Source organism: Camelus dromedarius, unplaced genomic scaffold (assembly GCF_036321535.1).
Source record: "Camelus dromedarius isolate mCamDro1 unplaced genomic scaffold, mCamDro1.pat HAP1_SCAFFOLD_114, whole genome shotgun sequence".
Lineage (NCBI taxonomy): Eukaryota > Metazoa > Chordata > Mammalia > Artiodactyla > Camelidae > Camelus > Camelus dromedarius.
The window spans coordinates 7,372,707-7,388,371 of NW_026989787.1; the positions used below are offsets into that span (position 1 = coordinate 7,372,707).

The 15,665-nt window shown below is 37.6% G+C and overlaps 1 protein-coding gene and 1 pseudogene; both read right to left on the minus strand.

Annotated features, from left to right (window-relative positions):
- The window catches only part of LOC135320668 (putative N-acetylated-alpha-linked acidic dipeptidase), a 498,181-nt gene that overhangs the window by 159,477 nt on the left and 323,039 nt on the right, over window positions 1-15,665 (minus strand).
- LOC135320703 (guanylate-binding protein 6-like) lies at window positions 2,509-12,856 on the minus strand (annotated as a pseudogene).

Here is a 15,665-nt window from a genome sequence, read left to right on the forward strand (position 1 = left end):
GTGTGTCTAGTCCAAGGGATTAGAACATCTGCTTAAGTCAAGCTCTCAGTGGGAACAGATATACAGATATTTCTGTAGAATAGTTTACTTTTCCATTAAACCCCATGATGCATTGGTCACATATTCATTACTATATGGTTTCTTCTTTAAAAGGCAAAGCCATTCATTCTTCCTTCTGAACACTTGAAGCCACGACTAGACGGAGTCATTTAAATTCTCCAGTGGAGATGAGTTAACATCCTCGCAGAGATACTGAGACTGTGGTGAATAAGGTCACAGAGGGGGAAACTGTACCGAAAGAGTTTCTTCTGCTCCTCTGGTCCTTAAGTCAAATTAGAGACCTTAATCTAATATCTAAAATCCAAACAATCTATTATCTCAGAGGTTTGGTGTGATCATGGAATTCTGGCAATTGAAAACAATCACACATGTGTCAGCTTTTTGTTTTTACAGAAGTTTCTTACTAAGTACCCTCTGTGCCTAAACATACACTATGAAGATGTAAAGAAAATATATATATATATAAAATGGTGTCTGTCTTCAGACGAACTATACTTTTATTTGAAAAAAATACTAGACTGAGTTAGTTGCACCTGGGCCAAGACTGTGTTCATACCAGGATGTCATGTACCTCTAACAGGGAGACTGTGATGTCTTTTCAGGATCTGAGCATCACTCCTAGCTTGGATCCTGATTCTGAGAGTCCTTGAAGTATTTGGGCATTCTCATTTCCCAGCATATGGATCCAAGTACATTTCCAGAGGTCCCCTAGGAGAGGCACTGTGAAAATCATTATCATTTATCCTCATCCCAGAGTTGCAAGGTCCTCTCTCCTGGGATCCTGCCCTCCCCTCCAGGTGATAGTTCCATCATCTGAAATTGGTTTAGACCAAGGCTATGGATTATAACCTTTTATCAATGTTACCTCTCAGCTTCCTATAAATATCCTTGATTCCAATGGTTTCCTCCCCATTCTTTTTTTCTCTACAGACACCTTGTTTTATTTGCCATCTTCAGAATTTCCTCTGGTCAGGTCTGCTGGCTGCCACTCCAACCAAATTATAGACTGAATGTTTGAATGTGTTCTTCAAAATCCATTTGAGGAAACCCCAAATACCAATGTCCCAATGTGCTTGGAAATGGGGTTTGGGAGGGATTAGATAATGAGTGTGGGGCCTTCATGAATCTAATTAGTGCCTGTATAACAAAGAATCATGAGATTCATTCTCTCTGTCTCTCTCTCTCTCTCTCTGTCTCTCTCTCTTCAACATGCTAGGACACAGTAAGAACCTTGTCATCTGTAAAGCTGTAAGAGGACCCTTACCAAGAAAATAACAGTGCTGGCACAGTGCTTTTGGACTTACAGCCTCCAGAACTGGGAGAAATAAATGTTTGTTTTGTATGCCACACAGTCTATGGTAATTTGTTATAGCAGCCTGAGCTAAGACAAACCACGATGCTCATTACTCTTATTGTATGTACTTGAATTCTGATGTTTAAATGCCAACACCTGGCCTCTGTGTGTCTGGGTTTTTCATTCCCCATTACTATCAAGGCATCCATTTCTGCAGTGGTGCATCACCCCTTCTGTACTTGCCTTCAGCAAAGAAGCCATCACTGAACTTAAGGATGATGGGAATTCCTCTCACCAGTGAATATTCTTAGTGTTTAGTAATTTGTTTCTAAACACTGTAAAAGTGTAATTGAAACCTATGAAGTAAGTTTACTGTTGTTGAGATTTCAAGGGGTAACAGGAAAGTTCATACCTTTTTTTTGAAGCAAATGTAAGGGATTAAATACCAAGGCCAAAGCAAAAACAAGATTAAGATGCAAACGTTATTTTCTAGTATTCTGATCTTAGTCTTAGACCCCTCATTAAGCAGGCTAATGTCATTTCTGGAAGCAATGAGCAATTCCATTTATTCACATTCCATTTACTATTTTAATTATTAGTATTGTAGTTTGTTTTCTTTGTTATTCGAGAAATAACACAAGCTAACTTTGCAAAATTGAAAATATAGAGTATATAATGAAAAGCATGTGTCCTTTCCATCCCTGATGTCAAGATGTCTTCTCCAGGAAGAACCAATGATACCAATTTCTAATGAATCTTCCAGAAATGTACTATACATACATGTGTATGAGTGCCCAAAATAATTGCCTTTTTTTTTTTACGGTGAACACATTATACAAACTGTTTTGTGCCTCATTTTTTCACTCTACATTCTATCTTCCAGATTGTTCTATATTTATACAAATAGAGCTCCACTATCTATTTACTAGCAACATAGAATTCTAGTATAAATACATGCAAAATATATATTACCAAATTACATAATTGAGCATTAAGTGGTTTCCAATCTTTTGCCATTAGAAGTGAAGCCTCAGTGAAACTCTTTTATATATGTACATACACATATATATTATTTTGCACACATATATATTTCCTAAAACTGAACACACTATATAAAAGTGTCCATGCATTTATTCTATCTAATATGGGCCAGGCATCAGTATTCTCTAGAAATCACTTTTTATATTTAAAGCATTGCTGGATGAAAGTGAAAAGCATGCATATCAGAAATAGGCCAGAGAACATACATGTATATTATATTATATATCTGATTTCTTTACAAGGAGAGCTACTTCTTTTTAAATAGTGAGCTCACTACTTTCATAACATTACCAAGAATGTTAGCTGGGGCAGGCAATAACGAAGCGATTCTTTTGCCAAGGTTGTCCAAGGCTTGTGCAAGCAAGGAACTATCATCATTTTTAGTATCAACAATTCTCTCTCCCAAATGATTTATCTCTGTTCTCAACTCCTCACATTTCTTTCTAAATCCTTCAGTACACAGATCTTCTTGGACCTAAAAAAAAAAAAATGAGGAAGGAAGTAAAACTTTTTAAATCCCCCATTTTTTCAATGATTACATTTTGTCAAACTTTGAAACTTTGTCAGACTATCTTTGTTTTATTCCTAAAATTGTTCTCTCTTAATCATGAAAGGAGACTCTTGTAACAAGGAATATTTCCTGGTTTGGATCGAAATATTAAGAAGTGTAGTTTACAGCCTTAATAATATTCATATACCTTAGGGTTTTGCCAGGAGGCTAAGCCTGACATGAGGACAAATGTAATATTTTCCAGTCAAAAAATGCAAATGAGAGGTAGCCTTGGTCTGACTGCACTAATTCTCAGTCCCACTCAGGATGACACTGTCACCCATATTATAGAAATCTGTTATAAACACATGGCCCCTAAATTATAGAAATCTCTTATAAATCATGTTCAGATGAACAATGAGAGAAATCCCTCCAAGCCACATGATAGCTTGGGGATCTGTCCACACCTGGAGGCAATGCAGCAAGTGTAAAATCTATCATTTCTATGTGTTTTTAAGTCCGGACATTTCTGGTAGTTTTATGTCAGAACAGATCTACCTCAGGGCCTTGGGCTGAGCAGGTCTCCTGGTAAAAGGTAGTGACTTTGGTAGAGCGTACTAGTTGTTGTTCATATTAAACACAAATAATTGGAATATCTGTTCAATCAAGCCCTGTGAGATCATTTTAAAATTCTCTAAATGGCTATTCAACCCTATTTATATTCTCTGAGGGCTTGGAGTAGAGGGGGGAATACTCATCCTGAACTCTCCAAAGTCTACTTACAGAGCCAAGTTTACAGGTTTTGGAAAGATTCAAAGGCTTCAGGGTTTTAATAAATCACAAGCAGTAGATGCACTTGTGATCTCTGCATGACCATGCTGTAACCTTCACCCATCCCTTCCTGGGGTACCTGGGCAAAGCTATCAAGCTCTACTACTGCCACAGCCTGATTCACCTTCAGCTGATGCTCCAATATCTTGTTTGGCTCTCTCAGCAGGTTTTCTTTTTCTCTCACCATCTTCTCCATCATCTGAACTATGTGTTTCTGGAGACTTCTCTTCTGAGCCTCCACCTGCTGCTTCTGCTCCTGCAGTTTCTGATTCAGCAGCTCCTGTTCCTTCTCAGCTGTCTCCTTCCAGGTCCAGTCTTCTGCCCCAGGAAGGTATTAGAGAGGGAAAAAATAGGCAAGGATTGACCTCCACCCTCCTGAGCTCAGAGGCCAAACCAAATTAAAGAGAGAGGTAGGAAATCTCTGAAGTCCTCCCCCAAAACCCCATGTCCACACCATTGAGAACACACTTCAGAATGTGAGAGAAAAGGCTCTGCCTGTCTGGCGTCCAACCACAGTTCCCTTTGCTGTTTCCAGATGCAGCAAGGTTGTTCCACAGGAAGGAAGGAAGCTCCGGTATTGGAAAAGTTTTGCTCTCACACCTGTCAGAGGGCACTGCAAGAACATACACATCCCACTGTGAGCCCAGCCCTACCCTGTACCTGCTTTGGGCTTCTCCCCATCAGTGAGGGCTTTATCTGCCTGCAGGATTTCTCTAGTGCCATCTGGGACTGCAGAAACCTCTGGAGGAACTCATTTGCCTGAGGAACCAAGGAGAAGCACAGAAATTAGATTTCCAATAGGGAAATTAGTGATGCAAAGACAACTAAGTCCATGTAACTTTTGCTTCAAGTTTAAAGTTCCACAGTGGTTACTTACAATGAGTCCAAGCCCTTAGAGTGACCTGTCTCTCTCCAGTCTCTTGCCCAGTGCTACTTCCTTCTCCCCACTCTAGAATCCAGGCTATCAGAATCATGTTCAGTTCTACAAACCCCAAATCTCTGGTGCTTTTACATATCTGCTTTCCCAGTGTGAAATAGTGCCTCAAAATTGTGCTGATGTTCTCCTCTGCCACTAGCTGGTTATAAATTTAGACAACTTATTTTAACCTGCCTATGCTTCTCAGTTGAGATCTTTAAAATGTTGATAATGTAGATGCTTCTTAATGCTATTTGAAAGATTAAGTTAAAGAGTCTAGGGAAAGAGCTTAACATTTTGGCTATAGGAAACAACAGTTCAATATATATTAGTTGCATTATTATTGTTTATTATTATTATCATTATTATCATTATCATTATTATCATAATTTATTATTATTATTATTATTATTATTATTATTATTATTATTATTATTATTATTATTATTATTATTATTATTATATTTGTTTCTAACACTTAAGTAGCTCTTTCCTGAGTGTTATAGCTTGCCTATGTAGTTGACTTCCTGTCTCACTTGTGATCATCCTTGTGTACAAAGACTGACTTGTAAATTATCAGTGCTCAACTCGTCAAATATGTTGTTGAGTAAAAAAAAATGAATAATTTCTTTTCTGTCTCTTGTGGATTTAAGAAATCTGTACTCATGTTTGGGAGTTGACATTTGTACTCTCTTCAGGAATAAATAGCATGCAGTGAACCTTAAAAGCCACAGCTGTTTGAATGGCCCCATACACTCTCTTTATACATGCATGGAGCTGCACTCTCAGATTTTCAGGAGACTCCTTTGAGTATTCTGTAGGTTCCCCATGTTTCCCTTATTCCTCACCTTCACTCCTTTCATGGGCACTTGGTAATATTCCTTTTCAATAATTTCCTTTGCTTTCCTGTAGAGTTCATGACCTCCAGGAACAGAGAAAGTTCCTGCTGAGATACTTTTTATTAGAGTCTTTGAAAGCTGATCAAGTTTAGTCTGGCAATATTTGATTGATGTCTCTTCATTCTGCATCAAGAAATCATCTTTCTTATTCTTTATGATTTCCTAGAGGGAAGAAAGATAGAGGGCTGTCACCAGAAGCAAGGAACAGAGGAAGTAAATTTCCAAAGGATCTGGTAGAAGAATTGGTCTAACTGTGTTCCTCATGAGAAAAGTATTCTGTTGGAGGACATGTAATAAAACAGCAGTCACAAGATTTGATTTATTCACAGCTCTGAAAACTCTGGAAGACCATGGGGAAGTTCCCTAACCTCCTTTGGGTATTTCATCTGAGCTGTTGGAGTTGCATTACCTAATCTCTCTGGTTCCTTGAAGCTGCCACATTCAGTGATTCTGTCTTCAATGATAGATACAACAAGGAGCAACCTAAGCTGAAAGTGGCCTGAGATGTGGATCTGAAAAGAGAAATTTTGGTTCCCAGCCATAGGAGTGTGTTCACAGAAAAAGAAGCCAGCTAAAGAATGTCTTGGGTGTTCTGGACAGGCTTGGAATCCACAGAAGTATTTATTTCAAGAGGATATCTATACTGATTTTTCATTGAAGGTCAAAGGGAGTTCCAGATAAACTGCCTGAGTTCTGGCAGTCAAAAAAGAAGGAAATGTAGTCCTTTGAAACTCTGTCCCTCATGAGAACATGGACTACTTTATCCTTGAGTGAGAGATGAGCCATGGGACCGGTAACAACACTTCTAGGCTTCATTCTTCAAAGGGAGGCGACATAAAGTAAATACTAAGACAGATTACCACAAGGTTCCTCTTGAACTCCTGCTTGTCTTCCTTGAAGGAGTGCTCCATGAAGACTGCAGGGGCTTCCCTCTCACAGGCAGCATGCGCTTCCAGCAGCTCCTGCAGCATGTCTGTGGGGAAGCTAACTCGCTGGGCTATCTGCTCGCTGTAGTGGTTGTCTGCCTTCTGAATGGCAGCTGAGTTCTCCAGCTGGGTCAGAGTTGTCACTGCGTTCTCCAAGCGAGGTACTGCTCCACTATTGATAGTATCCAGGTAGGTCACAACCAGAGTCCTCAGCCCTGAAGAAGCCAGGAAATTTAGGGGCTAAATATCAAGTTATCAGTCAATGTCTCCAGGATTCTGAGACTATGCTTCTAGGGTCATATAGACATGCACACACACAAACACACACACGCACCCCTACCTCCTTCTACTATTATCACCTTCATTTTCTTACTGACTCTTCATTTTTATGGTTTTCCAGGCCACAGGACTAAAAAAGTTAATATCTACTTCTATCTAACATATTAGGGGCTATCTGGAAAATACAGTTTCTCATTTTAAAAATTGAAAGCAATATAGATTACATAGATAGACTGATGAGGCAAAGTGTACCATGTTTAATTTATTCCTAATTCTGAGGCTTTGAATGTATTTTCAGTGATTTATGGGCTAATATTTATTTTTGGACCACTCTAAATTCTCAAAATATCTTTTGAATTCTCCTTGTGAAGAACACTTATTGTATAGGACTTCCTTTGAAAACATGCAGTATTCTGTTTTTACACCAATAGAGTGATTATATTCTAAGTGGAGGATGTTTTCAGATAAGTGGGAGTCACCGATATCATTGACAAAAGTTGCAATTTGGGGAAGGAATTTGTAAATCCCCCAAAGTGAGATAATTATAAAGTATACAGGTTTCTTCATGGAGTATAAAAGTCTGTAAAATCAGAATCCTTTATAGAATCAAACAAAAATACTAGAAAGCACATTATATAAAATATTCAACACATAGCAGTCCCCATGGAAATGGGAAAAAGAGACTCACCTTTCCCAGTGACCATGATTCCTTCTGTGAGGGTCTTGGTCCTTGCATCAGTGAAGATGTAAGAACAGAAATTTTTTGTTTGCTCCTGGAATTTAGGATCCAGTTGGTCTTCAGATACCATCCCAATATTGGCTAGAATTTTTTTTTCCTATGTTGGCCAGTCAAAGACAAAACACTTCCATCTTGGAAATAAATGCCTGATGCAGTCTCTGGGTAGATTGGATGTTTGGGCTTTGGGATTCTTCCCTGAGGGACAGAAAAACAGGGATTAGAGTGTGTAGAGACTTGAGGCGAGGGGATTACAGGTGTTCATGGCAGGGATTTGTGTGTCTTTGCCATTTCTACACATAGAACTCTTTTAACATAGACATTCAATACTTCTTTGCACATCAGACTTATACCAATGATATAACTGCAGAGAAATTTAGGGAGACATCTGATCCCGTAAAGGAAACCTATGGCTGGTCTCTCCAGACATGCGCATAGTAGAGTGGTTGTCTATGATGTGTTTGCTTAACTAGCAGCTAAAAGGATGAAAGGTCACATGAAACTTTCTGCTCAACTCAACCTCATGTAGGAATTGAGCTGTGGAACCAAAAATGAGAGCTACAAACAAGGGATCATGGACAGTAATTGGAATATTAGGAATGACATCCTCATTATTTAAGAAAAACTGTTTTGATGCTAAAAATAATTGATGCAGTGTTATGTATTTATTAGTAAAAACCTCTGAAGTATAAATGTACCTGAAATTTAATTTTAAGGTATCACCACTAATCTATAAAATCTTTGAGGTAAATGTTTATATCTGGTCCTCTACTGCCAGCCAATTTCTTAATAGCTGTTTTGAGAAATCATAAATAGAAACGTGAAAAGAAGAATGACTAAATTGAGATTGATATTTCTCTCAAGGTTTCAATAGACACACATCCTTGGAAATGTAACCCATGAAAATAATTTTTTACCTTGTAATTAATTCATGGGTAAACTTGTGGGAATTAGGAGAAAGCTATGATGTGGAAGGTAAAATGAATATTCTAATAATTGTCAGTATTATTGAAAAGGCATAGATTGTAAAGACAGTCACTTCTTCAGGTTTATTTAGAACATACAGTCATTTTGTAGATGATATAATTATACAGGATTAGAAAGTTTTCTAGCCCTCTTTGAAAAGAATAATATGTGAAATCTATATTTTGTTCATTAGATAAGCTTTTCACTGCAGTTTCATGTCTAACAATTAGCTGATTAGTTGTTTTCTTCAACAGAGAAAAATTGATGGAACAGGAAACACAGTGTCCAGTATTTAGAATGTTTCATCACCCATGTAAATCTGGATGCTAAATTTAAAGATGTATAAAAAACAAATTGGTTTTGAGTAATTTCACTTTACACTTAACTTTTCTTGAGTAAACTTCAACTGTAGCCCCTAGATCTTTGCAACCCACTTTCCAGCCACCATTTCCACAGACTTTGATTTAGTCTCAAATACAAATGCAATCACAGAGATGAGGGATATTGTTTAGTAGATCCCACACTCTATTGGACCGTACACTGCCCAGGCCATACTCTGATACCTGGAATCAGCTTCAGGGCATTCTCCAAGTACTCATCTTCTGTGATAGGCTGACCACATAACTGCAGCTCCAGGGTGAAATCCCATACAGTCCAGATAAAGTCTGGAAAGAAATTCACAAATTCTGTGGAATCTTCTACACTATCAGGTGTTTGAGAGGACTTTGCCCTGATGTTTTGCAAGCTCTGTCGCATAACTAACATTTGGTTAGGGAAAAGAAACTCACTACCAATAATTCCCACATTTCTCTAGTATAAAAATATTATAAACACACTCTTTTGCCATGGGTCCCCTCTGCTCCACCCAAGAAAACTAAATGACAGGAAAGGAGAGACTGACTCTATCCTCATTCCCATGAATTCAGTGAAACATGGTGGTTCAGGACCTGGAAGGATACTGCAGATGCTCCAGGGCCTGGTGGTTGATGCTGCTCATGCTGTTCTAGACAAAGCTACTGCAGAGAACCACGGCCAGGGCAAAGATCCATGAATCCTTCTTAGACTCATCCTAGAAAGCACATTAGAACAAGAGAGTTAGAAGTTTACCCCTACATTAGAACTTCATCTGTACACTTCTTCAATCATGGTTTCATTTATTATTTCAGCTAACATACTCACCATGCAAAGAAATTGAAGACAGATGTAAATGCAGATATCAACTTTGACAATTACAGAGACATTTCTTCTGTTTGCAAATTTTTCATATATAAAAGGATTCTAGTGTTCAAGGTGCTTTCTTTTTCCTCAATTGGATAAAGTAAAATAACATATACAGAAAAACTAATACAGTACCTGTTGTGTAATTAGGAATTCAGTGATGAGTGTGGGCACTTATTCATTCTGCATATATTTATTAATCAGAGTCCATATAAAATATACCATAGTTGGCATAACTGGGTATTTAAATTATATGCAATCAATAAATAATTGCAGGAAGCTACTAAATATCCCCCACTGTTCTTAGATTTTAAAAAAGCAATGCTAAAAATGAAAATTTCTTTCAACATGATTATTTCAAAACAGTGGACAAACATCCATAACAGTAAGTGCAACAAAGATAGAAGTATCTGTAAAAGGCTTACTCTCAGTAATGTATATAAGCAGTGAAACCTATAGCTATAACACTAAACTAAAATTTAGAAGTCTATCAAGGAAGAACAGAGCTATGAAATTTGGAGAAAGAATATGTGATCTGAAAGCTTCCTCAATGTCTTGAGCTGAATATTAAAGAACTGGTAAATGTGGAACTGAAGAAATGAAGGTGATCCCATAGACAGGAAAACCCAGAGAAACAAAATTAGAGATGTGAGAAGACAGGGGTCTTGTAGTTAGAACAGAGTCATTTGAGGGCAGAGGGCAAGTGGAGAAGTTAAGGTGAGTTTCATGCAGCCTAATCAAGGGCCCTAAAGCCCAGGCTAAGTTGTATAAATCATAGCATTGTCTAAATAATGGCATAAACTGGAAATAGTTTTTTTTTTTTTTTATTATAAATGGCATGTAAAGTTGCTCCCAGTGTAAATGCAAAAACTGTGGTTTATGTTCAGAAGATTCTAAATGGGAGTTTGGGGGGATAAGGGTCTATTCATTACTTTATTTCCCCAAAACCCAGTTTTTAAAAATAATCATTTAGGATAAGAAGAAGTAGCATTTATGACAAACAATTATTTCAACAGCAAGATTATATCATTGTTTGATATATGGCTTTAAAAATAAGCAGACTTTCTAACTCCTGTTGAGAAAAAAGAGAGCTATAAAAATGTAGGTACTATTTCCAAATAAATCTCAAAACGGGGAAAGGAGGAATAGCTCATTTCACCCATTAGCAGAAAGCTAAAACACCAAAAATCCATTTTAAATTGTTTCTTGTAGGACAAAAACTTACTTTTATAGAACTTGCACATTCAGAGGTGTCTCACAGATTTCCAGAACACTCTGTGAGTAGTTGATGAACTTCATCATAGAAAATGTAAACCCGTCTCTTAAATCCAACCCTCAAATACACTCTTCACCTTGTAGCTAAGAAGGTGAATCAGAAATTTTTCCTCACTCACAGATTGATACTTCTCCTCTTTCTTAGTTATTCTTAACTGTAAGTTCTCAAAACCAGTAAGGTGCTGCCTGGATTGCCTTTCAAAACTGAAGGACTTATTCCCCCAGCTGTTGGGAGTGCTGGTGGAAGACAGTCTTCAGGTGTCAGCCCTCTTAATTAGAAAGGCTTCTGGAGCAGCTCTTCAAAAATGTATCAGCACCCCTGTCCCAAAATCAGGATAACTCAAAAAAGCCAATCCAGCCATGGAGCTCCCATGAAATTCCAAGAAATTGGGGATTGCAATGCAATGTAATTTCTTCTTCTCTCCAGCCTGCTTCTTTCCCAATTACATGGTATTAAATCTGACTGCAGATAATGTCTTGTCACTTGAACTAAAGACTCTTTTAGGGCAGGACATATACTTTGGTCACTGATATCTACAATGCTAAGTCCAAAGGCCTGGAACTCAGCCGTTCAATAATGACTTACGAAATGTAATCAAGTCATCCAAACAGTGCCAAGAAATAAAAGAATTTATCTAAGACACTATGATAACTTACCTAGAAGTGAGATTCAAACAAAACATAGTTTGCCTTATTTACTATAATTGATTTCTAGATTTTACAGATAAAAGCAGTAAAATTTCTAGGACCATGGAGAGATAAGGGGAAAATCCAGAATAAAAAGGATTTAATTGTGAATTTCTGCTTTACCATTCACACATCCCCCAGGCACTAAGTGTCCAGAAGGACCACCAGAGTACAATTTGGCTTGCGTGGGTGAGGCACACACCACATCCAGATGCCCTTGGTTTCAGACTGCACTGTAGAGCCTAGAGGAAACCCTGTGAGGAGAGGGGAGAAAGCAGCATTCAGTTAGAGCAGATAATCTAAACAACCAAGGGGCTACAGAGTCAGATCTATTGGAATGTCAGTATCCCAGCATACGAGTTGGTGCTTTCTCCATTTCCTCAAGAATGTCCTAATTTGTGTGTCATCTGTTTCAAGGAGGAAGGAACATTAATTGTGATAAAGATACCAAACAAGGGCTCAACATAGAGGCAAAGGGGAATCCATGAATCAGACAAAATGGAAGTCACTGATAACCATAACAAGAGTATCTTGAAAGAATGGTGAGGTTCAAAGCCAGAGAGAAATGGACTGAAGACAGACATGGGAAGAGAAAAAGGTGGGAAAAATACCAAGATTATATTTTTTGTCAGACAAATTTTTCAAAAGTGGGGAGAGGTGTTAGCCACAGTAGTATATGAAATACAGGAAATATTTTTAAGATTATAGACATTTGAACACATTTATATGTTGATGAGTATAGTCCATAAAAAAGCAAAATGTGTTTCAAGAGCGAGTAGACACAATTGCAAGAGTCCAGTGCTTAAGCATGTAAAATAAGGTAGGATTGTGAGAATTGGTAGGAGAAATTTTGCTTTACAGGAATAAAACATACAATATGATAATGAATTACAGTAAGACAGTGGTTTAGCAGTGAGAAATAGGAGTGGAAAGTTGATTTGTTAAGAGAAGTTTGGTTCTCCCTACACAAGATCAGGACAAAAATTAAGAAGCTGAGGTATTAGCTAGAATCAAGCAATTGGTCCTTGACCCAGTACAACACTCACCATGATTCTGACCTGCAAGATGGTTCATAAAGTATGATTTGCCTGTATGATACTGCCCTACAATGGCCACCACCAGCACTGGCAATGAAATCTCACCAAGAATCTGCAGAGATTTTTGGTTCACTGAAAGCACCTTGACACTTTCCAGCAGACAAATGGGGTCCATCATTTTGGGTCTGGATGCCATGGCAACCTGCCAACCTAGAAGAGCTTCTTAGTGGAAATCAGATTATAAATTCATTCTCTAACTCAGACTTATACAAAGCATCTATCAACTTAGGATAAGGTAAGTAAGAGTTCTGTGCTTTCCATGAGACAAAATGTAACCTAGAATTAGCATACTGCAGAGGTTTTCCCTCATCATTCCCTCAAGTCTCTCATGATATTGGTAGTGAAATAATATAATATCACTCTCCAAACTGTTATTTCAAAATAATAATATAATTAAAGTTATTGTTATGATGCACTGAAGGCCTACAATATACCAAGCCCTTTGATAATAACTTACATATCCAGCTAAACTGATATTCACAAGAGACTGAAAGTTAGAAATTAACATATCTACTTTGGAAATGAGGTAAATGGCTCTCACAAAGGCTGAGTGAATGTCATTGAGAAAGGATTGAAAATCTACATACTTGAGCAAAATGACAGACTAGCAAACTCTAAGCTCTTGTTTCCCCTAGGAGATATAAACAACAACCAAAATACTAGCTAGAATAACCTTACAGTAGTTCCATAAAACAGTCAAAGGTCCAAAGCAACCAAACAAATACCAAATCAAGAAACAGCCTCATTCAAAATGGTAGGAAATTCTGTGGTTTTTCTGTTGCCCTCGGTCCCCATTGTGGTAAGGTCTTTAAGGAAGTGGCAAATCATTTCCCAATTCCCTCCCCTGATTCAGAGAGAGGGAATTTTATAATGTTCTAACCTGTCAGGGCTGCCTCTTCAGGTCTCTGTTTCACCTCACATGAAACTCAGGGAAGGGTGGCAGAGGGGTAGGTGGTGGTAAAACTTGGATATCAGGTGGAAAGAAGCAGCAGGTATTTCTCAAGGAAAAATGTGGAGAGACAGCTCCACAGATGCCTAGAGCAATAGGTTACCAGTGAATATATAAAATAGACTATCTAAGGCATCAATTGAGTTTCCAATTCCCTTTTTCAAAATAAACAGAGCAGAGCAGGCTGCATTTACAATGTTCTGACATCTCATGGGCTGCCTGAAGGACTGTTATCTTTTCCCTTATTTGGATCTTAGGCAGGGAGAAGCAGTGGGCATTGCTTGGGAAAGCTGCAGGGAGAATGACCTGCAGACACCTATGACAAGATATTATGGGTGTGTGATATTGAGATGAATAATAAGAAACACAAATTTAATCATTGTCCTTATTCCTGGTATATAGCTCTTAAACACCTATGTGATGAGAGAGATGAAATTATTTTTCTTGTAACTTTTGGTCTTTTGTCCTCAATTCCTAAAATAGCTCCAGACTGATAAAGACGAAAGGAGAGTCTTTTGTTATTTATAACAAGAACCTTTCAACAACAACTGAGTTTATGTTAATGAGGTGATTTTGTAAAGCCCCTAGATCACTTCAATGGAGTTGTTTGCTAGAGGAAACAATGTTATTAGAAAGTTGCAACATTTAGCCTGATGCTCCAACCACTGGGGAGCAGAGAAGAGATGAAAGTTGAGTTAATCACCAATGACCAATACTTTACTCAACCATATCTATCTAAGAAGTCCTCCATTAAAAAATAAATAAAACCTAACTGAAACGGTTCAGAGAGTTTCTGGCTTGATGAATATGAGGATGTTGTTAGAAGGTGGCACATCCAAAGGAGTGATGGAAGCTCCACATGCTTTTCTTGATATCTTTCCCTTTGCATCTCCTATTTTGCTGTTTATAGGCTGTATCCTTTTTTAAAATAAACCAGTAATCTAGTAAGCAAACTATCCTTCCTGAGTTCTTAAGCCATCCTAGCAAATCATTGAACCTGGGGAAGAGATGGGTAACTCCAATGTACAGCCAGTTAGTCAGAAGCACAGGTGACAACCTGGATTTGTAATTGCATCTGAACTGAGGAGAAGTCTTGTGGGACTGAGCCCTTAATCTGTAGGGTATAAACAAACTCTTGGAAGTTAGGGTCAGAATTGCTTATTGTGAAAAAATGCTCACGTATGTGGTGACCAGAAATAAGTATAGAGAATAGAAAGTTGAGAAGAGAAACTGAATTTTTCTTTTTCTTTTCAGGTTGGAGACACACAATAGACAATCAAAAGTTCAAAGGAGGCATCCTTTGGGAAATTAATATACTTAAAAGAGCACATATATGGGAAAACTGAAAAAGCAAAACACAGGCCCAGGGAAGATGCATGCTCAAAAAAGCCTAAAAAGACTTTAGAACTTCTCTTAAGTTTAATCCCAAGTTTCAAAATCAAGAGCCAGCTTAGGAATAGACTTCCTTGTCAAAAGGCCAGTATGCAAAGAATGGGAAAGGTGACTGCTTCATAAATGCTCAATTTTCAGGGGGTGGGAGGGTAATAACTCAGTAGTAAAGCATGTATTAACATGTCCAAAATCCTGGGTTAAGTACTGAGTACCTTCATTTAAAATAAATAAATAGATAAATAAATATCCAATTTTTCAACAACAACAACAAAAATCACAAGGCATACAAAATAAATGAAAATATGGCCCTTCCAAAGGAAGAATATAAAGTGGTAAAAAAAAAAAAAAAACCCTGAGGAAACATGTGCATTAGATGTTTTAGGCAAAGACTTTAAAATAACTTTTTAAAAATATGCTTAAAAAGCTAATGGAAAACTCAGAAAAATAACTAAAGAAAATCAGAAAAACAATATATGAACAAAATTAGAAAATGAACAAGGAGATAAAAATAATTAAAAAAGGAACCAAACTGAAATTCTGAGGCTGGAAAATACAATGAATGAATTTACACATTTTCTACAGGGAATTAGCCTTGGTGGTAAAGCTCAG